This window comes from Alexandromys fortis, unplaced genomic scaffold, assembly GCF_014885135.2.
Source record: "Alexandromys fortis isolate MF-2015 unplaced genomic scaffold, M_Fortis_MF-2015_v1.1 scaffold_13, whole genome shotgun sequence".
Taxonomy (NCBI): Eukaryota; Metazoa; Chordata; class Mammalia; order Rodentia; family Cricetidae; genus Alexandromys; species Alexandromys fortis.
The window spans coordinates 15,867,489-15,893,765 of NW_026067908.1; the positions used below are offsets into that span (position 1 = coordinate 15,867,489).

The following is a 26,277-nucleotide window of genomic DNA, read 5'->3' on the forward strand; positions in this document are numbered from 1 at the left end:
AACTGCAGTTACGTTTGTCCAGAATGGTTCGGCCAGCTCGAGAATGCATAAGAAACCCAAAGCTAGCATTTCTCTGCCACTTGTTTAAGGACAACTTTTTATGTGCCTCTCAGAAATCATGTCATTGTAACTAGAAATTAAATTTTATTTCCATTACCAGTTTCACATGGAACTATATGATATTCTCTGTCACTCACTAAAGAAATGGTAAATAGACAGCTACCGTGTGCCACCCACTGTCCCAGAGTAGAAATTAGATCAACAGTAGAGGAGAACTTTGTAGCAAGTACTAGTCCTTTCTAATACCACTTCTGAAATATATCTGTTAGTTAATACATCTTATAAGTACTCTGCAGTTTGGACTGTTTGGTAAATACTAGGGTCTTTGACTTTGTATTCTGGTCTATACTTGGTATTAATAAATAAACACACCTTGTCTTAGTGTTTCTATTGCTGAGAAGAAACACAGTTACCATGACAACTCTTCTAAAGGAACATTTAATTGAGGGTGGTTTACAGTTTCAGAGGTTTAGTCCATTAACATCATGATGGGAAGCAAGGCAGTATGCAGGCAGACCTGGTGCTGTACAGGTAGCTGAGTTCTACATCTTGACTTGTGGGGAGCAGGAAGTGAACTGTCCTACTCTGGGCATAGCTTGAACATATATGGAATTTCAAAGTTTGCCTCCCCAGTGACCTGCTTCCTCCAACAAGGCCACACCTACTTTCTTATATTGCCACTCCCTATAGTCCAAGGATTCAAATACATGAGTCTATGGGAGCCATACCTATTCAAACCACCATACATCCTATACCTTATTATTGTTTTTAAATATAAACTGTTTGGCCTATTAGCTCAGGCTTATTATTAATAGCTCTTACAACTTAAATTGGCCCATAATTCTTATCTCTGTTTAGCCATGTGGTTTATACCTTTTCTCAGTAAGGTATTCTCATCTTGCTTCCTCTGCTTCTGGATGATGACTGCATCTCTGCTTTTCCTCTTTCCAGAATTCTCCTAGCCTGGTGACCCCAGCTATATTTCCTGCCTGGTTACTGGCCAATCAGTGTTTTATTAAACCAATACAAGTGACAAATCTTTACAGTATACAAGAACATTATCCCATAGCACTGGCCTGACCACCTCCTCTCCTATGTTGTGTGTAATGCTACAAAATGCCCCTACTGCAAAGTCCCAGGGAACAGCCTAGATTTTAAATTCACTTCTGAATAACTCTAACATGCCATTTCCCTATGTTAGGTTCTACCTATCTCTCCCAGTAGAAAGAGAATAGTTCACGGACTATTTTATTTCTCTTAGCATCAATTTTCCCTCATTCCTAAGTATCTAAAATAGATTTAAAGTAATATTCACTTAATAAAATGTATATATTTTTTAAAAAGTACTTTTCATTAAAAAAAGGATCAGAAGAGAATAATCAATCAACTTGGACAAAAAGGTTGAAGTTACACACTTATACATGCCCACATATGCTGAGTATTGGGAGAAAGTAAAGAGAAAAGCATTAAGTTTAACTCTTAATCTAGGATGCTACCAGGGTAAAGACCCTACTATACTCCCGCCAGTGCTCCACTCAAACATCTCTGACTTAGGACAATGGAACACATCAAGGGCAATGCACATACCCAGCAAATGCCAGGAAGCATGCAGCAACCTCTCCCTGTGCACAAAGGATGATATGATAGCAAGAGACTACTGAGTCCATGGTCTTGAAGAATACAGATCTCGGTCCTCTCAGCTGAATAAGCCGGTTCAAAGAGTCTCTGGGCATTAAGCAGTTATAGAAGCAGAGTCTAGACTAAACACAGGGTTCCCGACTCACAAGGCTTCCTCAAAATTCTATGCCCACTGTTTTATATATATCGCTCTGGTCCTTCCCCAACATGAGGAAGGAAGCTCACCTAAGCCAGGACCGTACGTCACATGGTGTCTCGAATAGCTGGCAAAATTCAATAGGTTCCAGAGGTGTGGGAGGCAGTTCTGAACTATTCAGGGCATGGCTGTGGTCTTGTTAGCTTGAAATCATCAGCTCTGACACTCACAGTGACCTAATTCTCCAGATAATTGCTGATGACCTATTTTGTTCTCCCCTAGCCTAAGGCTACCTCCTAAAACCCTCCCCTAGGTGGATCCTAATTAATCCCTCTTTCCTCTGGAACCCTCAGCATGGTGTCTGGAATTACATCATTCTGTTCTTCACACACAAAGGCTACTTTCCTTGCACCTAACTCTTCTAATTTCAAGGATAAGGGCTGGAGGGCACAGCTCTTCAACCTGTATTGTCCCAAGCAGGCAGGTTAGAATAACTTGTGGAGTTCAGCTTAGGTAATACCCAGGTTTGGGTGCAGTCTACGGCCTTATTATTCTCAAGGTTTATGATCTTGGGCAAGGGATTTCTTTCCCTTGCAAAGCTCCATGCTTATAAGAATGCTAAGATAATGCTATTCTTCTCCCAGAGTGGTCATGATAATTCAGCAAGATAATGCCAAGGAAGCACATTCGCTGATAGCACACACGCAACAAAAGATCAGCAAGTGTGAGACACTATCACAGTTATCACAGTTCCCTGTGCCCAGCATGTAACATCGCCTAGCACAAGGAGGTCACATAGTTCATTCTCGCTGAGTCTGAACAGCTTGAGGGTCTATGACGTTAGTGCATGATGAACTGCATGCTTTTGAGGTCATATGCACAAGCTGCAGAAACCATGAAAGGTGTCAAAATATTCATAGTAAAATTTATGTTTCTGTGGTCATATTTCTATGGTGTGCCTTTAGAATGATTTTTTTTCTTGGTCACACTTACTTTTTTTTCTCATTAAGAATTTTTTTTAGTACAATCTTTTCTCATTTTACATAGCTATGTCCATTCCCACTTCCTCCCCACCTCTAGTACCACCCTTCCCTTCACCCCCATCCCCTCCTCAGAAAGAGTAAAGCTTCCCATGAGGAGTCAACAAAATCTGACACTTCACTTGGAGGCAAGACCAAGGCCCTCCCCCCTATATCTAGGCTGAGCAAGGTATCTCTCCAAAGAGAATGTGCTCCAAGACGCCAGTCCAAACACTAGAGATAAATCTGCAGTCCCACTGCCAGTGGCCCCCCAGATTACCCAAGCCTCACAACTGTCCCCCACATTCAATGGGCATAGTTTGGTCCTATGCAGGTTCCAGTGTTCAGTGAGCTTTCACGAGCTCAGCTCAGCTGTTCCTGTGGGTATTCCCATAATGGTCTTTACCCCTCTGCTCATATTACTGCTCTTCCTTCTCTTGGATTAACCTCCAGAAGCCCCGCCCAGTGCTTGGCAGGTCATTCAAGAAGGGGGAAGGACAGGGAGGGAAAACAAGGAAAAGGATATCTTGATTGAGGGAGCAAAAGCAAAGTGCTAGAAAGAAACAGGGCACTAGGGAAATTCCCAGGAATTTACAAGGATGACCCCAGCTAAGACTCCAAGCAACAGTGGAGAGGGTGCCTGAACAGGCCTTCCCCTGTAATTAGACTGATGACCGCATTAACTGTCATTACAGAACCTTCATCCAGCAGCTGAGGAAAGCAGATGCAGAGATGCACAGAGAAACAGGAAATGTTTTAAGAATGAGTGTAGAAAGTGTTATCTTTGGAGTCATTTTAAGGTCTAAATGCTGATTTCAAAAGGAAACATTGTTATTTGTTATTTTGTCAATAAAACACTGGACGGTCATGTGACTATGGCTTTCTAGAGCTATGTAAACAGTTTGGTCAGTGAGAGTATGCCATACCTAGGAAAAGGCAGACTCGGGAAAGAATGGTTTTAGCTGCCATTTTTGTTCCAGGCAGTACATGGTTTGGAAGAGGGATTTCACTACTTTGATTTGTTGGTTTACAGTTCAGTGAGAGTTACATCAAGAAACTACAGACAGAGCTAGGTTTCTCCCTTTTAAACTTTTGTCCCAATGGCTTGATTTTTACAAACCACTGATTCATTATTAGACAGATTGTTTGATCACTAAAAAAGACAGGAAGATGATTTATCTCAAAATAGAGGATTCTTTTAAAATAACTGTGTTTCCTTTTATAATCCCATCTACTGACTGTGCATAGCCCAGGGAACACTGTCAGGGGCCAGCGTGGGTGAGCAGTCTAGACTCCTGTTTGCACACCGCTGGTTCACAGTTGATAACAAGCTCCTAACAATGGCTGCTTCTATGGGATGTCAAGCAGCAATTCTCACAGGAGAGGGCCAGTCAGCAGGGCTGGTGGTTAACTGCACAAGGCCAAACATCTGGTGATTTCAAGACATCTGGGGCTTTTCTATCATGTAGACCAAACACGATTCAGGTAATTGACCAAATTTTTCACTTTCCAACCAGATGTCTTACTTTCATGGAGAGGAAGCCCATCATGTGCTTTCATGTGCAAATAAGCCAGACTAAACTCACCCCAGAGGGCAGGATTAATTGCTTATTCTCAATGAATACTAAATTACATATCGTTTCTTTTTTTTTCCAACTATTTTACCCTCGAAAAGACTTTCTGCTATTGTTTTGAAAAGCATATATTTCATCTTAGAAATGCTCTTCCTAAAGCCCTGCCCCTTGCATTTTTGACAGGGAGCCAGAGCGCTGTTATGAAGAGTGTAAGAGTGTGATTTCAGCAGTCGGTTCGATCTGGCTTTGGTTGCATGTCTCAACTTTCAGAGCCTCAAGCCCTCTAAACTCAGATTCTTTGTCAGTAAACATCCTCAAACCCATCTATAAGGGCCACTATCAAGACTCAGGGGCACTTGACCCTATGTGGGTCTTGGGTGCTTCTTGTGTCTGGCACTGAGGCTATGGAGGAGTAAAGTCCCTGCCTATCCCTCAGGTACTCCATCAAGAATGCAGATAGGGCTCAGGAGACGGGGGTGCGTGTGTATGTGTGGGTGCCTGTGTGTGCATATGTGTGCATGAGTGCATGCGTATGTGTATATATGTGCGTGTGTAAATGTGTGTGTGATGACATGCATATTCTTCAAAACAAACTATGTGTTTTCTCAGCACAGTCAATGGAGTCATGAGCAACTCCAGTGGCAACTGATTCTCACATAGAAATGCCAAGTCTGTAAGAGGAAGGGTGTGCTAGAACTTTTCTTCTTTAACTTCTTATATCTCAATCACGTGCTGGAATTCGCTCCGGTCCAGTTTGTTTAACGAATCCACATGGTTATCAATGACCTACTTTCTATGCCATTGTCCTGACAACTGACCACTCTATTGGACAGATGAGAAGTGGACGGCAGTGTGTCTCACTCCAGCCAAGTGTAGTTGACAAAACTCAACAGCACAGGAACAGTATCCGAGAGATGGTCGTGTCAGTGTGAACTCCTTAAAAGAAGGACAGATGCATGCATAAGACAAGGAACTCAGAGCACACAAGGGTACCAGGAGAAGCTGTTGTAACAAAACTTGCTTGACTGTAACAGCCATCATGTTTCAAAGCTAGACTGTAAAAAAAAAATGCTGAACATAAAGACAAGAATGCCAAGCTGGCCTTTGTTTAGTTTTCCAGACAGGACAGTAGTTTCTTTCCTTATCTTAGATTTCAACAGAACTCAGAAACAAGTCATGCATATGAAAAAACAGACTATGAATGTGGTTTTTAAACTTTTTCTCCAACAACCAGAATCCTCCCCCCACCCCCAGGATGGAAGCTTTTGGAGCCATAGTGTAATTCTGTGCTATTTCAACTAGATAGGGAAATGCCCAAAGGCTGTAGGCATTAGCTCTCCCATCCCAAGGATCCAGATTCAGGGGCTAACACACTGAGGATCAATTCTAGAACCTGGCCTGTGATATCTGACGCCCATTTGGGGGCATTAGAGAAGGAACACTAATTTGGGTTCCATTAAGCTTCTTCAGAAGGTGAAAAGGAGAAGCTGAAGACAGTGACCTTAATCTGGGTAAAGAGCATCTGCCCTCCAGTACGGAGGGAGAGCTAGCTAAGCTTTCATTTAATCAAAACATCACAGTCAGATCTATGAATCCATGGACTGTAACAAAGAAGATTCCAAACTGATGCTGCAACTTCACAGCACTTGGACTCTCCATCTCTGGGTTACCTGTGATGCAGGTAGCAAATAAATTTCGGGGAAAATGGCCAAGTGATAAGAAATGGAAAGTTCAAACTTTATAAGTGAAACAAATCTAATATAGTCATTATTAAAGTCTCATTTTCTGGACAGGTTCTGGGAAACTGGACAGATTTTAGGCAAAACGACGAAAGACAATGGACTCAAAGTCATCTCCAGGTTGGACACCCACAAGAGCAGTCCACTAAGTCTTAGCATAAATAACAGAACTGGACTTTAAAAGGCAAAGGCAGAGAACATGAAGTTAAAAGTAGTAAGACTTCATTACAGAAAATACAAACATAGAGTTAAAAGGGAAAAAATCCCTTCCCTTTAAATTTTCCTCTCACAGAGATAACTAGAAATACAAATGAGAAAATATCACAAAATTCCATTCCAAAATATTAATGTTGCCTAAAATATTAAGATATTCTTATTCAAGTCTATGTATAAGAGTTAATATGTTTATTCAACCTTAAAGTCTGTTTTAAGCTCAACAGATATCTTTCCTCGTCAGTGAGCATCATATTTTCCTTTAGAAAACGTATCGAATTGGTGCTATGGAGATGGTTCAGTTGGTAAAGTGATTGCTAGGCAATCATGAACAACCAAGTTTGATCACCACCATTCAGATTTTAAAAAAAGAAACAAAGACTAGAAACGGCAGTGCACACATCTGTGACCTAAGCACCAGAGAACAGAGAAAGAAAGAGCCTTGGGGCTTGTGTGCCAGACAGTACAGGAGCTTGGTGAGCTCCCGGTTCAGCGAGAGACACTCTCCAAAACTAAAGCAGAGAGAGATTGAGATGATAATTTTCACCTCTGCATTTTACATGCCTATGTGCACACATAGTGCTAACACACCCACAAGAACATGCACATAACACACACGGCGGGGGGAGAGAATATCTATCATACTCTAAGATTTAGAGACGTCATAGTATTTGACTATGTCTTAGAAGTGGATTGTTATTTTTTTTCCGCCAAATTCAAAGCAAAAATAACCCAGACTCAGAACAGACCTCATTCCAAAATAAACTGTAGAGGAGAGGGGTAATCTGACCGTGAGATCTGCAAGCCTCGAGGCGAGGCAAAGGAATTTTTCTTTCACAGAGAGACTGTGGATTAGATCCTCAGTGGTCTCCAAAGGCTCACACGCTTGGTCACCAGCCTCTGATGCTGTCTGAACATGTTACCAAACAGTTTCCTTAGTCAATAGGGAGACAGATACATAGGAATAGGGCTTGGGTTTAATCGTCTGCTATCAGTTCCCAGTTTTGCTACTTACCAAGCTGTAAGCTGTTTCTCCAGATGAAGAGTTGAGCTTCTAATAGCTGCTTTTAAGGTATTAATAACCTGGGCTTCATTTACCTTCTGCCCCTTCTACGCACCCTATCAGATCTAAAGAGTTCATTCTCATTCTTGGTAACAACAAAACGAGCCTCAGGAGCAAAGGAGGAGGAAGGAAGAGGGACAGAGAGCAGGAAGAGCAGAAATGGAGGGAAGTGGGGAGCATTAAACCCGCTTTCCCAGAGCTCCTGGGTGCTCACTATTTTAGCTGCTCATTCTTCATCTGTTCCATTGGGCCAGTGTTGCAACAGCAAGTTCCACAACTCCATGCTGCCCATGCCTGAGAAAACTTTAAGAAATACACCTGCTCGGGCCCCACGCTTAACCACTGAAGCAAAACCCTGAGCTAGAGCCCCTGTCGCCAGCCTCCAGCCTGAAGTCCCCGCGGAGTTTTGGCGAACTTGAGTCCCCGGGCCTCCCCTCTGCTTTCTTATCAGCAGCCATGAAGAGGCCTCCACAATCTGGACTTTAAAAAGATCCCATGAAATCTAAATGCATCAGCCAAAGCAAGCAAAAATTCCCAGAAAATCCTCTTCAGCAATTAGAACATTTGATGGAATTGTGTATGGGGGTGTGAGCTGTGCACCTACAACCTCCATGTAAATGACAGCCTTGTCCCTGACCAACAGAGAGACTTGATGCTAGCCATTCTCCAGCCTCTTCCCTTTTATGTCTAAAAACAATTAATGACATACTTTTTAGAAAACTGAAAATAATTGAAAGAAAACCTTTGGCACCGTGACTAGGAGGGGGCGCTTTCATTAGTCACCTAGTGACGATGACACAAAGCTAAGCTTAGTGAAATCTATTGTCTTGCATGTCATGGGAAGGTGCACAAGAGAGGGTGCCAAGGAGTCTACGACGCTCTCTTCCCACACAGGCCCATCGGCTCCCACCCGTGGAGTCCCAGGAGATCCTGTTCCCTGAGTTCTGTTGTGCATGAACATACCTTTTCACGGATAAATGTGAAGGCCTCTAATTATGCAAAAGTCAGATCTAAGTGATTCTAGAAGAAAATGCAGGGTAAGTGGGGTGTCAGTAGGGGAATATTAGGAAACAATAAGACGACAAAAATAGCCACGGCATGTCAGCGGAGCCCTGGGCACGGAGAGGAGCCAACTTTCAGGACAGCAGAGCGAGAACCACATGTGCGGCTCTGCCTGCTGTTCCCGGAGACGGCTCCTAGGAGTGTGAGACAGTCAGAGGAGAAAGGTGCAGACAGACAGCCGAGCCACTCCAGCAGACAGGCAGGGGACCAGGCCTCCTCCCAGCAGCTCCTAGAAAACGTTCAACTTGAAGGGTCACACCCTACTTCCTGTCCTTTTTAAAAATTGCTAAGACTAAGATGAAAAATTGAACTTCAATAATTTCCCTTTCTCTCCCTGCTTGAAAATTGCAAACACACCTGCCTCGGTTTGATGAATGGGCCTTGTGGGTCTCCATGTCTGGGCTCAAGGCTGTTTTCTCTCTGAATATCCTTCCTTTCTCCTTTACATGGCTATCTTTTCCATATCCACTAGGAGGCAGTGTGGAGATTACAATGTCCAGGAAGGTTAACCATTGCCCACCTGCCTCACACCCTGAGATATGTATAACCACATAAATATATACCCGAACATTTTGCAAACTAGTTCAAAAACACATTTATGCATTGATGGAAAACAGCTCTTTGTGTAAACGAAACAGAGCAATGCCAAGCTGAATGAAGTCACAGAAATTTCAAATGCACAGTGCTGTTCTGAGACTTTAGTATGCAGGTATGCAATGACAGGCTAAGAAAACAAGGCTAGGAATCCCCCAGTCTCAACTGCCTGACCGTGGACATTTACTTTCTCCTAAAGTCACATCTGGTTCTAAAGTGCACACTGATCTACTGCCTTATTGTAACGATGGCATCCGCCCTAAATACAGTTGATTCTAAAGTGCACACTGATCTACTGCCTTATTGTAATGATGGCATCAGCCCTAAAGACACTTGATTCTGAAGTGCACACACTGATATACTGCTTTATTGTAACGATGGCATCTGCCCTAAAGTCACAGCTGGTTCCGAAGTGCACACTGATCTACTGCCTTATTGTAACAATGGCATCCGCCCTAAATACAGTTGATTCTGAAGTGCACACTGATCTACTGCCTTACTGTAACGATGGCATCCACCCTAAAGACACTTGATTCTGAAGTGCACACACAGATACACTGCCTTATTGTAATGATGGCACCTGCTCTCCATTCTTCAGCAGACTCTCATTTTCCCTGTGAGCAAAACGGTTAATCGTGCATTTCTGGGGTCTAAAATGGGAAAGTCAACAGGATGTTAAAAGTGGGATCATCATTTCTCTTCTGCAGACCATCACAGTGGCTCACATGGGTTTATATCCTTAGGTCTCCTCCTCCACCCGTCTTTCCCCTCGCTCATCACATTATGCTATAGTGGTTCACACATATCAGACAGCTTTGCATTTCTCGTCCTTGATGTTTACCACAGCTTCTGTGAGGAACACTCTTGCTGATACGTCACACTGCTGAAACTGTCTTCACAATGGAGTCCCAATCACAAGTGTCTTCCCTGAGAAGTCCTAATGGCACAGGAGCCACTGACGCACACGCATGCCCTCATTAGATCCTCATTATTTCCCAAAGGTCCCATCTCCAAACACCACTCCCATAGGAAACTGGGGGCCATGCTGGAAACTCATGAATTCTGGGGGAATACACTGAAAAAAACAGTAGTACTTCCTTTAGGTTGACTCATCTAGTATTTTTCTTTAATGTATGACATATATTATTTTATATAATGTTCCATCATATAAAGCTCCATCCAAGTTAGAGTATAATACAGAACTCGTTGCTTTTGAAGGGTGAATAGTGCTTCGTTGCATTTCTGTTCCGCTTTCGGTTTAGCCCTGTGGAGTTCTAGTTTGTTCTCTCTGAGGAGCTGCTGCACAGTTTCCATGACACCAGTACCACTTTAGATTCCACGAGTATGGCACAAAGCGAACGTCCTGACTTCCGCACCAGCGCATTATTTTGGATTTTATTTTGCTTGACTTTTGACGGGAGCTATTTTACCACTAAAATACCACTAAAATGAAATCTAAGGGATATTTCTTCTCAAAATGCAAACCATCAAGTCTGGGAACAACTAAGAGTAGCAAGAACACTTGAGAGTTGGAGCAGCACAGCGACGAATGACGGTGATGGCCAATTAACTAACGTGGAACAGCTGAATCCCATGTGGGATGTCAGGAAAACTAAAACGAAACTCAGTTGGCCACGAAGAGCACTGGGAAGCTGAGGTTTTTCTAGAGATGATACAACTAGAAGTTAGAGTGAAAGGGGCCTGAAATCGGGAAGATAAATTTGCTTAATAGAAAGGATAGGCTCCATAATGGCTGGATACTTCTTTAACCTGGTTTCTTTATCCAGTAAATGTCTGTTGATTTAATCACTTAAAAAGAGGGAGAAGTGCGAGGATTTTTGATAATGGATAGAAAGCATTGAGAAAAGGGAAATTAAAATGGAATAGAAGAATGAAGCCAACTTCATACAACCAAGTTTCTTCCCTGGGCTATAGCAGTCGGGCTTATATCCCTGCAACTGGACACAGAGAGCTTTCTCTAGGACTCAAATGAAGAGAAGAGAACCAGAGATGCTGGTGGATGTCCCTAATCCTAAGCGATCAGGATCAACCACAGGATCAAAGGCCATATTGCCATCTAGGCAGAGACGTCCTCGGCAGTTTGTTAGTGCCCTGTCCTCAACACTTGACCATCTGGAGGGAAGCAGATGCAGAGCAGGAATCTAAATAAGCACACAGGTTAAAAAGTTAACTGAAAGCTTCAGAAACAGAAAAATGACACGGGGAGGGAAAAGGTCTTAAGGCACATATTGCCACGAGAACCAGATAATACCTCCCACAAATGAGTGTACAATAGTTGTGTCCAAGTGAAAGTGGGGAAGTGAAAGCTCTCCAATAACCTGAGCTTTTAAATATTGTATTTATCTTCACCATTCTAAATACACCAGCATTCCTTACCATTGCAGAGCTTAGAAGGATTAAGGCCCCAGAAAAATGGCACGGCTGGTCCTTGACTCCAGAGATAGGAAGTGCCTATCATAACTCTATAAGCCTGGAACAGATGCAGATAGAGGGAGAGAAATTTGACCCTATACAACATCCGTAAAAACATTTATACCTTTTGACTTAGGAAATCCAGGCCTGGAACTCATTTTAATAAACCACATGGGGAACTGGAGAGATGGCCCAGCAGTTAAGAGCACTTGTTGTTTTGCAGAGGACCTAGGTTCAGTCTCTAGCAGTCACAAAGCGGCTCACAATCATCCTGAACTTCAGTGCCAGGGGATCTGATGCCTTCATCTGGCCTAGCAGGTACTAGGCATGCTCACAGTGCACACACATTCATACACATAAAACACTCATACACCTAAAATAAAAATAAATTTTTTAAAATATCACATTAACTATAGACAAAGGTACCTAGACAAATACCTTAAGAAACCCTCAATTTTTACAGAAATAATTACAAACAAAATTCAATTAAAAAAAAGAAACATAAAATATAGAAATAAAAGCCCAGTAGAAAAGATGAATGTGGAAATAATGTTGATAACTATATCAGTACTTGCCCCCTTACTGAATAGCATTCGTGGTACTGGAAGGTGCTCTGCATGCTACCCGAGGAGAAAGGTAATAACCAACCCAGATACAAACTCTGTTGCCTACAACAAAGGTCTGTGAGATATTCTGGTACAATAGTGTCAACAGTTGTAGCACTAAACAACCACTCCCTATTTAATGCCCACTCCATGGGACAGGACCCATGCCTGACAGTGCTCAGGTAGCCAAGAACCTGAGACTCGATGTCATATCGAGATAAAAACAAATAATATTGTTCTACCATGTAGCTAGAGACTGTGCTTATGTTCTCCAGGCACCCTGACCCAAATAACCACACAGAAACTGTATTAATTACAACACTGTTTAGCCAGTGACTCAGGCGTATTTCTAGTTAGCCCTTACATCTTAAATTAACCCATAATTCCTATCTATGTTTAACCATGTGACTTGGTACCTTTTCTCATTGTAGCATTTTCATCTTGCTTCCTCTGGCAGGTGACTGTAGACTCAGCCTTTTTTCTTCCCAGAATTTTCCTAGTTTTGTTGCCCCACCTAAACTTCCCACCTGGCTATTGGCCAATCAGCATTTTATTAAACCAATACAAGTGACAAATCTTTACAGGGTACAAGAGCATTAACCGACAGCACTACCATCACTAAATGTAGCAACAAAATAACTCAATGACATTCTGTTATACTCATAGATCAGTGCATCACTCAGCCATCATCAGAGAATTTTCTTCTTGAAGTAGATGAGAACTAACACAGAGACCCCAACTGGATAATATGTAGAGACTGAGAGACTTTGGAACACTCAGTGCTAAATGAGGTGCCTTCATCAGTCCTTTCCCCCTCAAGGTTCATGATCTAAAGAATAGACAGAAAGACTGTTAAAAACAGAGGAGATGGATGACTTCAAGGAAACACCATGTTCCAGGCTCAACCGGACTGATGCACAGATAGAGACTATGGCAGTGCACACAGGGACTGCTGATTCAAGCCAGACAGGGTCCCAGTGGTGAGGTGAGCAAGTAGACACAGTCTCTCACCCCTCACCAAGAAGCTATCTGCAATTCAGATTGATTATCAAAGGAAAAAAAATCATTTTCTCCAATGGAGTCTCACTGGATACATTAACAAGAGAGTAGGCCCCATACCCAGGCATAGTTAGTTGGCCAGAACAACAACAAAAAATTACTGATATTTTTGTACTTTTTGTCTCATATTGCTATACTTAGACATTTGTCTTATTAGTCTTTTGTTTATATATTTTGGTTTCCACTTTGAGTTTTGTGGGAGTTGTGTGTGTGTGCGTGCTTCTTGATTTTTGTTGGTTCTTTTTTCTGTTTGTTTTTTAAAGAGCGAGGAAGGGTGTGGAGTTGGGTAGATGGGGAAATGAGGAGAGTCTGGGGGGGGAAGCATGATCAGAATATACTGTCTTAAAATACTTTTCAATTAAAGTTAATGTAGTGGTATTGCTGTGTATTATATGTCAAGGATCAGGGGCAGACATGCATGCAGAATGTGATGCCTGCAGAAATCAGAGAACAGCTTTGTGGACTGAGTTCTCTCCTTCTACCTTTATATAGTTCCTGGGATCAAACTTACAAGTCATCAGGCTGACACAGAGCAAGGGCTTTAACCCGTAAGACACCTCACTTGCCCCTACTTTTGTACTTATTTTTTTGAAAAAAAAAAAATTAAAAGTTTCTGCTACTGCTGTTGCTGCCATCGAACCCCCAACAGAGAAAAGGGCATTGAGGGTGAGTGCTTCTGGAAATGCAACTTTCATGAGCTGGCAATTAGCCAAGACGGTCCTAAGCTATCAAGTATCTGGGTAATGATCAGCTCTGGCTTGGGTATCATCTGGGAGAACCAGTGTAGGCAGGCTGCATCTCCACCATGCTGCAAGGCAAGCCTTGGCAGGCAGCCACAGAAATCAAAGAGGTTTGGTAATGTCCCAAACGTAGCAGGCTAGTGGAAAGCCACATTCGTGATTGCATGGAAATGCCTGCAAAGACTGTGTGTCAAACACGGTTCGGGTGATGAGATTCAGTAGTTCATAGGATGAGACATAGCCCTTGCTCTACTGGGATGAACAATCTAAAAAGAAGGATCAAATTCGTATTTGCAAATAATGATTGAAAAACTCAACCGTGATGAAGGGCAGGGTGTGAAGCAGAGCTGTAGTTTACACAGATGCACTATCCCAAACCAGTGATACATGGCATTATAGAGATAAGGGTGGATCTAATATGAATAACATACATGATTGCAACATCCTTCAGGCTCAGTCCTGGAATAAGGTTCAAAAATCTCCTGTAAGCTTCAGTTTCAAACACATTACTTTTTTCCTCTTGCTACCTATTCATAATAGGTCTGTGGCGTACAGTTCTGTGTGAGTGATTGATCTCAAAGAGTGGTCTTCATATTATGGGCCACATTCATGACACTTCTTTTGTACATAAACTAAAAAACTTATATTAGGCCTAGATTTGTTTCACTGAACCTAGACTCTAAAACAGGCCAGCTACTTAAAAGGTATGTGTACACACACACACACACACACACACACACACACACACACACACCATTTATGTCTATATTAAAATGATTGCCTATGCTGAATTTAATGGAGACAGCTTATCAGTTTCCACTATGGATCCGGTTCCCAAAGATAGTTTCAAGGAGAGTTCTGGCTAGTAGAATTTTCACAATACGCACTGACCATAGAATCAAACCCCTAAGTGGATAGGATTGGAGGTGAGTGAGATACGGATGGCACTGGAGAATCTACTCACTATGTAGGGTCATTTCACTCACATGCAGAAGGATGAGCAACTTGGCTGGGAAGCGAGACTGGGAGAGGGGCTAGCAGAGTGATGTCTGTGTCAGAGCAGGGGTATGGAAGCTTGCACTGTGTTTTGTGAACCAATCCTTGGGTAGAAAAGAGCAAGGCAGGGAGCCAAAGTTGCACATCAACTACACAAATCTTATAGACCTTCAAGGCTCGCCATACACCAACTCAGCCATGCTGAAACAACACCCAAAGTCTTCCGTGGTCCTTCAGACCCCTAAGCACCTCCTCTCTTGACTCACAACACTTATTTTTTTTTCTGCTTACCGTGCAGCTGATCACGGGTCGTCACTACATTTCCACAAGTTTTGCTGGTTACTAGCCAAATGCCCAGTTCCATTACTTTTCTGGACATGGTAACATGATTGTTCTCTATTTCCTCTCACTGTGTTTTGCCTTTTGATAAGAGTCAGGTTCTGTCTCGCCAAGCATGGCCTCCTTCTGGACAAGGGCACTATGAACACAGCTGTGCGCTTAGCATAGTGCTAGGCAGTGGTAACTAACAAGAAGGTCAAGTACTGCCATGGTCTCTTTGAAGCAAAAACTCTGAGGCAGAAGTCACTTGTGTACTTAGTGATAAAGATTAGAGACAAGTATGCATATGTACATGAAGAAAAGATGGCAATTAAGAGCATCTCCCTTTAAAATGTCAATTGGATAAAGTTAAAGACCTGGACTAGGTAGTAGGGGCACATGCCTTTAATCCACTCAGGAGGCAGAGGTAGGCAGATTTTTTGAGTTTGAAGCCAGCCTGATCTACAAAGCAAGTTCTAGACCGTCAGGGCTACACAGAGAAACGCTGTCTCAAAAAAATAAAAGAGAGAGAGAGAGAGAAAGAGAGAGAGGGGGAGGGAGGGAGGGAGGGAGAGAGAGAGCGCTAAACCGAATTGCTCCAACTCTTAACTTGGATATGTAAATCTTGGCAACTGATGTGCATCTGTTAAACAATCTGTAAAATGGGGATAATGGTGCCTTAGAAGACCGCCATGTAAGTTATATGCACTGTTACTGCTCCAATCCTTCTGAGGTATAAGTATTTAAGAACAGAAGCTAAACCTACTATGTTCATTTACTTGCTTTCCCCAAAACTATGAACCACAATTTTTATTAATTATTAAGATAAAAAGCAGCTACAAACCCACAAAATTATACGTTAAAAAAGAAATAAGCCATAAAAATAAATTTTTGCCAAAGAAGTCCACATGCAGAATTTAAGTGTAGTATGATGACTTCCATGAAGCTCAGGATTTCATCTCTCCAGGGGTCTCCTGACTCCAAGCAGCTATTGTATCTTCAGCCACCTGACTCAGGACCATAGGAGGAAAGGAAGCTACCACACCCCTTCATTAGGAATCCTATGGGACCTGCCTGCTTATATGTCACTGGCCAAAACTTAGATGTAGAGGAAGCAGAAGAATGCAGGCCTTAACCCTGTGCCCAGCAGAAGCACCCTGCGCCCAGCTAACAGTCTGAGTTTGGGTAGCAAACAAGATGCCAGTGTAGCTTGCATGGGTATTCAGTATCTCCACATCACTGCCTGTGGCAAAGCTGGGATGCTGCTTTGAGTTCTGTTTCATTTTATCAAAGCTTTGGGGTCCATAACAAATCACAGAACACTTCCAAGCACATTTCCTCGGGATCTATACAGCTGTCTCACTTTAATCATTTTGAAAGCATAGCCCCCTGAAGGGAAATGTAGCTATATGGGTCTGATTCACTCTAAATTATTGGAAAATTGATTTTTTAAAAAGGTGTTTGCTTGCCAAGACTTTTGAACCATTTTAAGGAGCTTGAAAAAAAAAAATAAAACCACCAACTCTTTGAAGAGCAGAAGAATGTTTTGCCAAGGAAACAAAAGAGCCGAGTCTCCATACCAATAGGGTCACAGGACACTTTGTACAGGTTTTGACAAAATAAAGCTCCATATACCCATAACTATCATGGCAAATTTTGTCTCCAAACATGTTATTTACTTTATACTAGCTATGAGTTATCAATAAATTTAAGTGAATTTTATTTCTAAATATCTTAAAAATAATGCAGATGATAGAGACCTTTTTGTCTAGCCATTACTTACCAATACATTTTCTCATCACAAGGATGTATAATGAGACTCATAAAAAGCCATCTTTATGATCAAAAGTCCCTTTTAACCAACATGAAACCACAGCTGCGCTCATGCTTAGATTTTGATGAGATTCTGAAGTAATGAATATCCTTGAGAAGATATACCCCATTAGGCCTATGGAAAAAAGGAAGACAATGGTGCAGGTAGAACATTCTGGAAAGGAGAGCAGGAAAAGCACCCAGGAAAAGAGTACTCAAGACACACTGAATTTGACCCCACTCAGTGTGATGAGTCAGGAAAGCGGTAAGCCAAATGAGTCAGAGCATCCCATGAAAAATGCAAAGGCTGCAATGAGTGGAGATGCATTTGCTAATAACAGTCATGAGCTTTTCTGGGCAGGCAGGCCTGTCCTCCATCAAGTAACTCGGAGAATCTGGCTCAGTTGTTTACGCCAGTTTTCAAACACAAAACAGAAAAATGAATAACACCCACATCTCTTTGTTCACTAGGGCATTAATCGGATAACTCATTAACTTGTGGGAAATGTTGGGCAGTGGTGCCTGAACATAAGGAACACTCAAGGATCTTAAATCACTACAACGTCAAAGTACATTCCCACAAATAAGTGTAGATCCACCTCCTCAGCAGGGGCACTTTTTTAGCAGATGAAGACTATCACAGAAATACATAACTCATCCAAAAACTCATGCAATGCTCAGCCCCAACTGATACATCTACAATATAACCCCAATACGTAAGACTTGGGGAATATCACTTAAGAGGAGGCAGAAAAAGTATCTAAGAGCTAGAGGACCAGGATGTTTTCTGTGGGATAGTGTTTTCTATTTATGACAGGGAAGTGCACCCATGAAACATCAAGAATACAGTCATCTCAATAAGACCTGTATAATAACAACACTGCTAGGCATGCCGAAGTAGATGGAAGAAGTCTCAACGGGGCTCATTCCCAGATAGAGAGCTGCAGGGAATTGGTGGTTGCTGAGAGATGGATAAGCAGTCATTTATAGGGACAAAACCCCTGATGTGTTACCTAATTCCAAGTGATAAATCTTAAACACAAGTACGTATGTGCATCACTAAAGGGATTCAGTAGGGTGTGTGTGTGTGTGTGTGTGTAACAACACACTGGTAACTAAAAAAGAAGAGGTCATGAATTTGAGGAGTTGTGGGCATGGATGATGATGGAGGAGGGGAAACAGTTGAAATTGTGTAAATACAAACTCCTATATTAAAATCTTGAAAAGTTTTTGAAATGAAATTTTAAAAATCTGTGTTAGTCTTCTCTCTATGTTATTTCCTTCTGTTGTTTTTTATAGCAAACATTAATAACCCTGCCTCTTTCTTTCTTTAAAGGAGCCAAATTGCTGGGGTCAAAGCTCAGGATGGAGGTGACTACTTGAATTCATCTCCTTAGGACTTCTAATTTCATGGAAATTGGAATACTAGTGAGGAAATTGCTTTAGATGAGAGTGTCTGCTCCTGCATTTGATTTAAACTGTCTTCACATGCTAAAAATGAAATGTAAATTTGAGAAAAAGCCAAGGTTTCACCTACAGCAGAAAGGCCATCTTTAGACCAACAAAGTTAAGTGAAATGCCACTTAATGGCTCTAAACAGCAAAAACACAATTCAAAAAGCAAAGACTAAAAGTCAAAACAAAACGACTCTATGACTAAAGACCATAGTGGAAAACAAACACATCTTAGATAAAATTCGAAGTTATTGTCACAAGCCTCAGAGAAGATGCTTGTTTTCCTGAGCCTCCTTTAGACTTTCTCCAGCCTATGAGCACATAACAGACAGGGACCAAGTGTGCAGCCACTGTGCAGATGCTGAAGATCTGAGATGCTCTCACATTCTACGCCCAACAAATCCTGACTAAAACAATCAGAAAACTGATGCAGGAGGAATATTTTCATCAGCATCCACATGGAGTTTCCCTGAACTGGCAAATAGGGCCAGGCTAGATTTGTCGTAAACATCATTCTCTGAAGGATTTTTGATCCCTTGGTGCAGGAGACTGAGGAAGTGCTGCTGCTGCTGCTGCTGCTGCTGCTGCTGCTGCTGCTGTGGAGAACAGCTGGAAGGAATCTGAGAACTGGGCATCTCCAGATGTGTTTACAGGTCTTACCTGGGGACTTGCTGGAAATGTCATTTCTCTGGTCCCATACGGAACTCCTGATCCAGAAACTCTGAGCAGGAGAGGGGCAGCAAAAAGTTTTATGATGTTCTCTTGGGAATTCTTACATCGGCCCTAATTTAAGAACTGATGAGAAAATCCAGTCCCTGTAGTTTATAGAGGAAGAAATAGAGGTCCCCAAAGGAAATTTAGTTGTTTTCACAGAATCATTTTTATAATTTTCAGGTAATTAAATATGCCAAATTTAGCACTTTTTGACTTTGTGATGTTTCACCTTAACTGAGCTCCAGTTTCTTTATCTGAAAGATGAAAAAATTAATATCGTTTCCTGGTACTTAAAATAAATATATGCTGTATCGAACAGACATTTAATATACAGATGTTATAATATGTATATATGTATAATCTGTATATTATATACAAGGAATAAAACTATAACCAGCACCTTAAGTAAGCAAGGCTTTTTGTAAAGGAAGAACTTGCTGGAAACCAGGTATGACGCTTCACGTCTTTAACTCTGGTACCAGAGAAGCAAAGGCAGGGAGAACAGTACAAGTTCAAGGCCATTCAGGCAGCAAGACTCTGTCTCAAATAATGAGTCAAACCAACACACTCGAGTGTGAGGACATTTGTCCATCACTCACGTTTGTGTGTCTGTAGTAAGAGCTCTGGAACATGGAGCCTACAGCCTCCACTTAGGCAAGTGGATAGCAAGCCCACAGGAAGCTCTAACATCAAGCTGTTTGGGAAAATGATTCCCGGGAGACCTAAACCATCAGAAGGGGCCTCAGCTGGTGAGAAAAGGATCTCAGTAAACACAGTCAGCAGTGTGACAAACACATTTGTTTGGAGCTCTGTAATCCTTGGGCCTGAATTCTCTGAATAGTGTCGTGTATCCACAAGCGTGTACACCTTGTTCAGCATCTGGCTATGGAAGTCAACGTTTTTCCTGTACGTACACAGTGGGGTGGTGACGGTAGAGGAAATAAATCAACCATCCCGGCCAAGTAGTTAGCAAAGTCCTGAGCTAGAGTATATATCAGGAAATAGGAGCCTATAAAATGGATTTTTTTTCTACCAATCTTTATGATATTCTCCATGAAACAGATCCCAGCACATGTGTTCCCATGGGACAACATGTGTTTCTTCATAGGCCCAGGGCTGGGATGTAAATGGGCAGTAAACCCCTTAGACGGTCTCTGTATCGCCCAGTGAGAACCCTGCTCACTTCACTATCTTGGTCTGTTAGCCATATAAATTCAGAGTGTTGACCTTGCACACTGCGGAGTATAATCTGAACCAAGCCCGGAGAAATCTGACCTGGGCACTCTGTGCCGAGAGCCCGGCACATTGACAGCTCATCGGACAGCAGCATACTGAGGCAAACTGGCTGGCCCACTCCAAGAGTCTCCAATTTGCCCACCTAGTCTCCGTCGTGCTCTCCCTCTCTTTAAGTGGCAGAACTCTCAGTACATTTGGAGACGACAAACTGACCTCAGAAAGCCTCACATTGTCTCAGGTTTAACCTGAGACAGGGGTATTCAGGAAATGTATTTGTGGCCATGCGATATAAGATGAGGTGAGCTCCTGAGAAGGAAAGCAGGCTCCGTTAACATACACACTATGGCCTTGCCCTTGTCCTATGGCCAAAAGCATGGGCTCGACACAGAAGCAAAGCCACAGAGCCATAAGCGGGGGGGAGGGGGGAGAGGGAACCGTGGTAAACACAGGGGAGGTCAGGCAGTGCAGAGAACAGTGACTGGAAGACAGAGTGAAGAGGACAATGGTGACACTGTGGTGGGCCCACCCCACGACCTCCAAACTCCCTGGGATCAATAGACAGACGTGAGGACGCTCTGCTAGGAAGTCGTTATCAAAGGTGCACTAGCTCTCGTGTACAGAACAGATTGTAGGCAGCAAGTTCCCACCAGAAAACTAGCTCTAGAAGCTTTGAGTAGACCGAGTGGGAGACCGGGTACAACAGATTTGACATCATCTGCAGGAGGATGATGTTCATGGAGCGCAGCCCACAGTAACAGCATCTCATAATGGCTTAGAGACAGCGACTGAAGAGAAAAGAGGTACCAAGAGCTTGCAGAACAGCCTGGGAAGTCACTGCTCCTGCTGATTAACCAAACAGAACAAAGCACAACAAAGAACTACTTTTTCCTATCTGCTTTCAGTCAGAACGCTGGGGAAAATTCAGGACTCCAGGTAGATTCAGAGGGAATGGCCCTTCTGCCAGACTTTCAGCACCCTACAATCTCCATGTTCTCCTAATCTCGTTGCTCCTTGGGTATCTGAACCTCCATTTACACCTTCTCCATTTCTCACCCGCCCCCACTCCCATGCCTCTGCTTCTCTATTGGCCGCTCAGATGACCGCTTTACTCTCATTCCAGACAAACACTCTGTGAAGGGAAGTTACTCCCTGCTTCCCAGCATCACACCGCGTCTGCTTTCTTCATTAACTGACTATGGGGTCTGTACCCTGAGAACGATTCCTTTCTCCTCTGAGTCCTTGCAGTTCTGACTGTCCCTTCTCCCTCTGGTGTCCACATCCCAGCGGCACTGCTAAATGCTTCCCATCAGCAAACAAATAATGTCAAGCAATTCCCTTCGGTCAGTCAAACAAGCAGTGGGTGACCCCATCTATTTTGAACAGCCACCCTCCTTTAGTGACCATCCCATTTCCGTTTCCTTTCTTCAGAGCCAAGTTTCTTATGCTCTTAACATTCTTGCTCCAAAATGGTGTCTGATCTGACCATCTTGGCTGGAACCTTGACTCAGTCCCCGGCAACTGTGTGGTTTCAGGTGGTTAACTTCTTCAAGCCTCAAGTTTCTCTTTTGTAAAAGGCAAAGGGGGTATGGCCGCTACATTTCTCATTAGGTTGATGCGAGGCGATAATTTATACTAAATTTTTGGCATAGCATCTAGTGAATATTCATTAAATATTAGTTGTGGCTGTTGTCACAAATACCATTCTCTCCTCAACTCTTATCTTCTTCCCTGCTGTTATAATAAAGTAGCTTTCACTGACGTTTCTGCTATAGCTGGAACATGGTCACTAAAGCTGACACGTTGCAAAGTTCATCTCCAGAGCAAGTGAAAGGAGGTGGACCTCTTGGGACGTGTTGAGGTTGTGAGGCGGCTGTACCTTCATGCTTGCATTAGTGCTCACATGTAAACAGTTTACAGTAGTGGGTTTGCTCTTTCTTGCCCTTCTGCTTTTTTACCATGTGAGAACACAGCAAGGGGGCCAACATCAGACACCAGCAGATTGCCTCTAACACTGGGGGACAGAGTCCTGGTCTTCATCCATATCCAAGTCTGTAGTGTTCTGGAGCATATCCAGATTAGTACCGCCCCCAAATCATTGTAAAAATAGACAGTTTTCAGTCCTTTCCTCCCTCCACGTACAGCCGTGGAGATCCTTCCTTCCTATGTTAAACATTCCTGGTCTGACTATATATACGGCCTTTACAGATCACTGCAGGCACCCTCAGCCCTGTCTTCCATGGACTGGAATGCTTCAGACTTTCTCACACCCACTTCTCTCCTCTCTCTAAAGGTGATTATGCATATCCACAGCCTCCAATAGCAGCCACACTACTGACTTGATCCTTACCTGCTTCCCCAGCACAGGCCAACAGTGCATTCTGAGGAAGGCACAGACTCATCACTTCCCCACTTCACTTGTCTTCCTTCTCCCCTAGAGCAGTTGCTTGTGTGGCTATTCTCTGCTATTGTTTCAGTCACTGACCAGACAGCTACCGAGTCTCCATTTGTCCTGAACTGTTCTCTATGTGCTCCCTGCTGTAGAGGATGCTTCAGGCAGCTTGTAACAAGAAGGCAAAGAGAATATAAGATAAAATAGATTAAAAAATAAATGAAGCCAAAAATTAATTGAGATGAATTTATTACTGTTCACAAGCCCACTACAAATGAGTCTCCAATTTGCTTTACAGAATGAACCAAAGGAGTTAAGGGGCATTTTGAAAATTGCTCAAATATGATAACTATTAAAAAGCAGAGAAAATGAAAGTGACGATTAACACAAACTGAGAGAAATTAATGATTGATTGGGTTCTCATACCAGACAATATCTATTCCATCAAGCCCACACTAAGAGGGCTTTCCATAGCCTCTTCCCTGAGGTCTAGCTGTCACAGGACCAGAAGAAGAGGAAAGAAGTCAATAGTCTGACCCATCTATGACACCTTTAAACCACACCAATGACCTGCTGGGCAAGACATCCATCCAAGTGCGATTGTGGCATTTACATTTTGGTGGCAACTAACAGCTATCTAATTGGACCCAAGGTCTGCTTAGCAGGAGGAAAATCATGCTTAGTACTGTAAACCTAGCCAATTATGTACGGCTTGTGAGGCCATGGATCTTAGAAAAAGACCTACAAGCTCCAATTTGCTAGACCAGTTTAATTCCTAGCTGTATTCTAAATACTTAGCTGTGTACCCAGAGATAAATATAAATCTCACCCATCATCAAAGAAACTTCTTTTGGCAACAGCAGGAGACCATTATAAAAAGCCACAACTGTTAAAAATGCAGGGAACAACTGCCTGTGGGGTGCCTATCTCCAGTTGATGAACCTACAAAAAAAAAACTCCTACTCTTATCTCAGGAAAGAGTCTAAGAGCCAGGGAACCAGCAAGTCTGCTGTCAGACTGTTCCTGCTTGCTATTATAGAGAAAAGTCTACCCATGAAATCTCAACAACATGACTGCCTAAACAAGACGTAAACAATCTGAACAGCAGTTGGCATCATATGCAGATGGGAGAGATCTCACGGGGTCCACTGCTAGATGAAGAGCCTCAGGCAATTAAAAACTGCCTAGAGAGGGAGAATTGGTCTTTGCTGGGGATTCGTCCCCTGATTATCCAATACTGAGTGGTCAGCCCTAGAAACATAGATATATTTATATGACGGCAAAACTGAAGGACTCATCAGCTTATATTAATATGTTGATTTGTTCATATGCATATGTAACAATGGTTGAAGAAAAAGAATCTATGAGTTTAGGTTGGACATGTGAGCAAAAGGATGGTGGAGAGGGAAGGAGAAACCATGCAAGCACATTGTGGTTCAATTTGAAAAAGAAGGCTTTATGTGAAGTCACTGAAGTTAGCAGGTAGATATAACTGCACTTCCTGTGAGCCCCTCACAGGTTATGTAACTTGTTTGATATACATGGCAGGGCCAGGGAGCAAACTCATGTCAGTCTGGCTCTATAACCTTTACCTCAAAGTATATCTGAGAACCAAATGCTGTGTTCGCCTATAGAAAGAGTCAACAACAGACCTTTGTGTATGGTGCCCATATCAGAACAAGCAAGACACAAAACAAGATTCTGCCTTTTAACAACCCCCTGGCAGCTGCTTTGCTTCGGTTTAAAGCCAAGTTACAAAGACCTTGATAAAGCACGGTGGGAGGAGGGGCGCAGAGCATGAAGTATTAATAAACCTCGTACAATCATTACCCTGCCCCTTAAGTAGCCTCTGAAGTAAGAGCAGCGGGAAAGAACACTGATAGGGGGATTTTGCTTGCCCCCTCAATACCCTGTCCATTTCAGAAGCTAAGAGGATATGAAAATTTAACCGAATTTTAATGCCTTTCTAGGTTTTAAGATGCCACAAAGAGATCGTCTTCATTCTGCTCACCACAAGAACAGAAGGGGCACAGGGAAGGTGGGTCGGTGACTCATTACCTCCCAGGACCTGCAGAGGCTGTCTGAGAGGCAAGGAAACTTCTGGAATCAATAGGGTTCAAGGCAAGGCAGCGCCTGCCAGCGGGCCTTGGAGAACGTCATTAGTCAACCAGTGACCTGGCTGCCCCACCCCAGCAGCCCTCTGATGCGGATTCTCAGAAAGGTTCATCTGTGCTGAGAAACTCAAAAGGTCATGGGTATGTACAAGTCAAAACTCACAGAACTGGGGTGAGGAAAACCACAGGAGAACCGTGGAGTCACCTCAGAGACCAAGGTCGCCACTTAGCCTCTTTGTGACCAAGAACAGTGAGGCAGAAGAGTGATGGTGTGTCACATGCAATGCTGAAAGCCAATCACGCACAGGGGAAGCCTCCCAAGAATACTGGATGAAGCCACCTCTAAACGGATGACAATGATGACATGGGGTCGGGTGTGCACAGGCTCTAGGGGCAAGTCCTTTGCCAATGACCTTTAGGAAAGGGGAAAACAAGCTGAATCGTCTACTTTAATTCGATTAAAACATGTGCAGCCATCTCCTCAGCTTCTGCTGAGGAAGGAAGTATGAGTGAAGGAGAGCAGTGCCTGCCAATCAGCTCCCGTGTCAGGCAGACTGGGACTAGCATCTTACTGTATGATTAACCTGCTTGACTGGGAAAGGCAATTTCAGGAGATAAGAGAACCCTAGACTGTTCAAGTGTTTCTCGAACTTACTACTACCCACGCAGGGCCTGCTCCTGTAAATGTAACACTCCCTGCCCCACCCCTGTGGCCTTTATAGATATGAGGTTCAGAATGGTGCACAGGACTTCAAATGTGACCGGGGTTCTTACTGACTTTGAGCTGAGCATTGACTCAGGCCTAGGAGACTCCAGAACAGACTCATCTATGGTTCTTTTACCATATGACCTTGATCATCAGAACTCCCCATGTTTGAGCTTCCTCATCAGTAGAAAGACACACTATTACCTACCCAGACTTGTCAGGAAGAGCACTAATTTAGTATTAACAAGGTACCTAGAAGTGATTGATCCTTGTTTATTCCTTAGGAACCACTCTAGTCAAGCTAAGCAATGACTAAGCTTACATACATATGGACCCTAGAGAAGTCCGTTTTTCCATTTCCTGTATTTTAAACGAAAGGATGTGACTATACATGTATGCCTGATAAAAACAGCCCTATAACCCCTTCCATGTCCCTCTAGTCCCATCTCCCTCTCAAATCCTTGCCCTTCTTTGTTATTTGATTAGAACTGCAACATATATATATATATATATATATATGCAATTCACAGAAATACAACCGACTGAGTTTATTTTGTGATGTGTTATGATTTTAGGGTTGACCATTTTGTGTTAGAAAACCAA

General features: G+C 42.8%; 1 protein-coding gene across 4 annotated transcripts in view; it reads right to left on the minus strand.

The window, feature by feature from the left end:
* Positions 1-26,277, minus strand: part of Fggy (FGGY carbohydrate kinase domain containing) — a 363,677-nt gene that overhangs the window by 189,751 nt on the left and 147,649 nt on the right. The window lies entirely within an intron of this gene.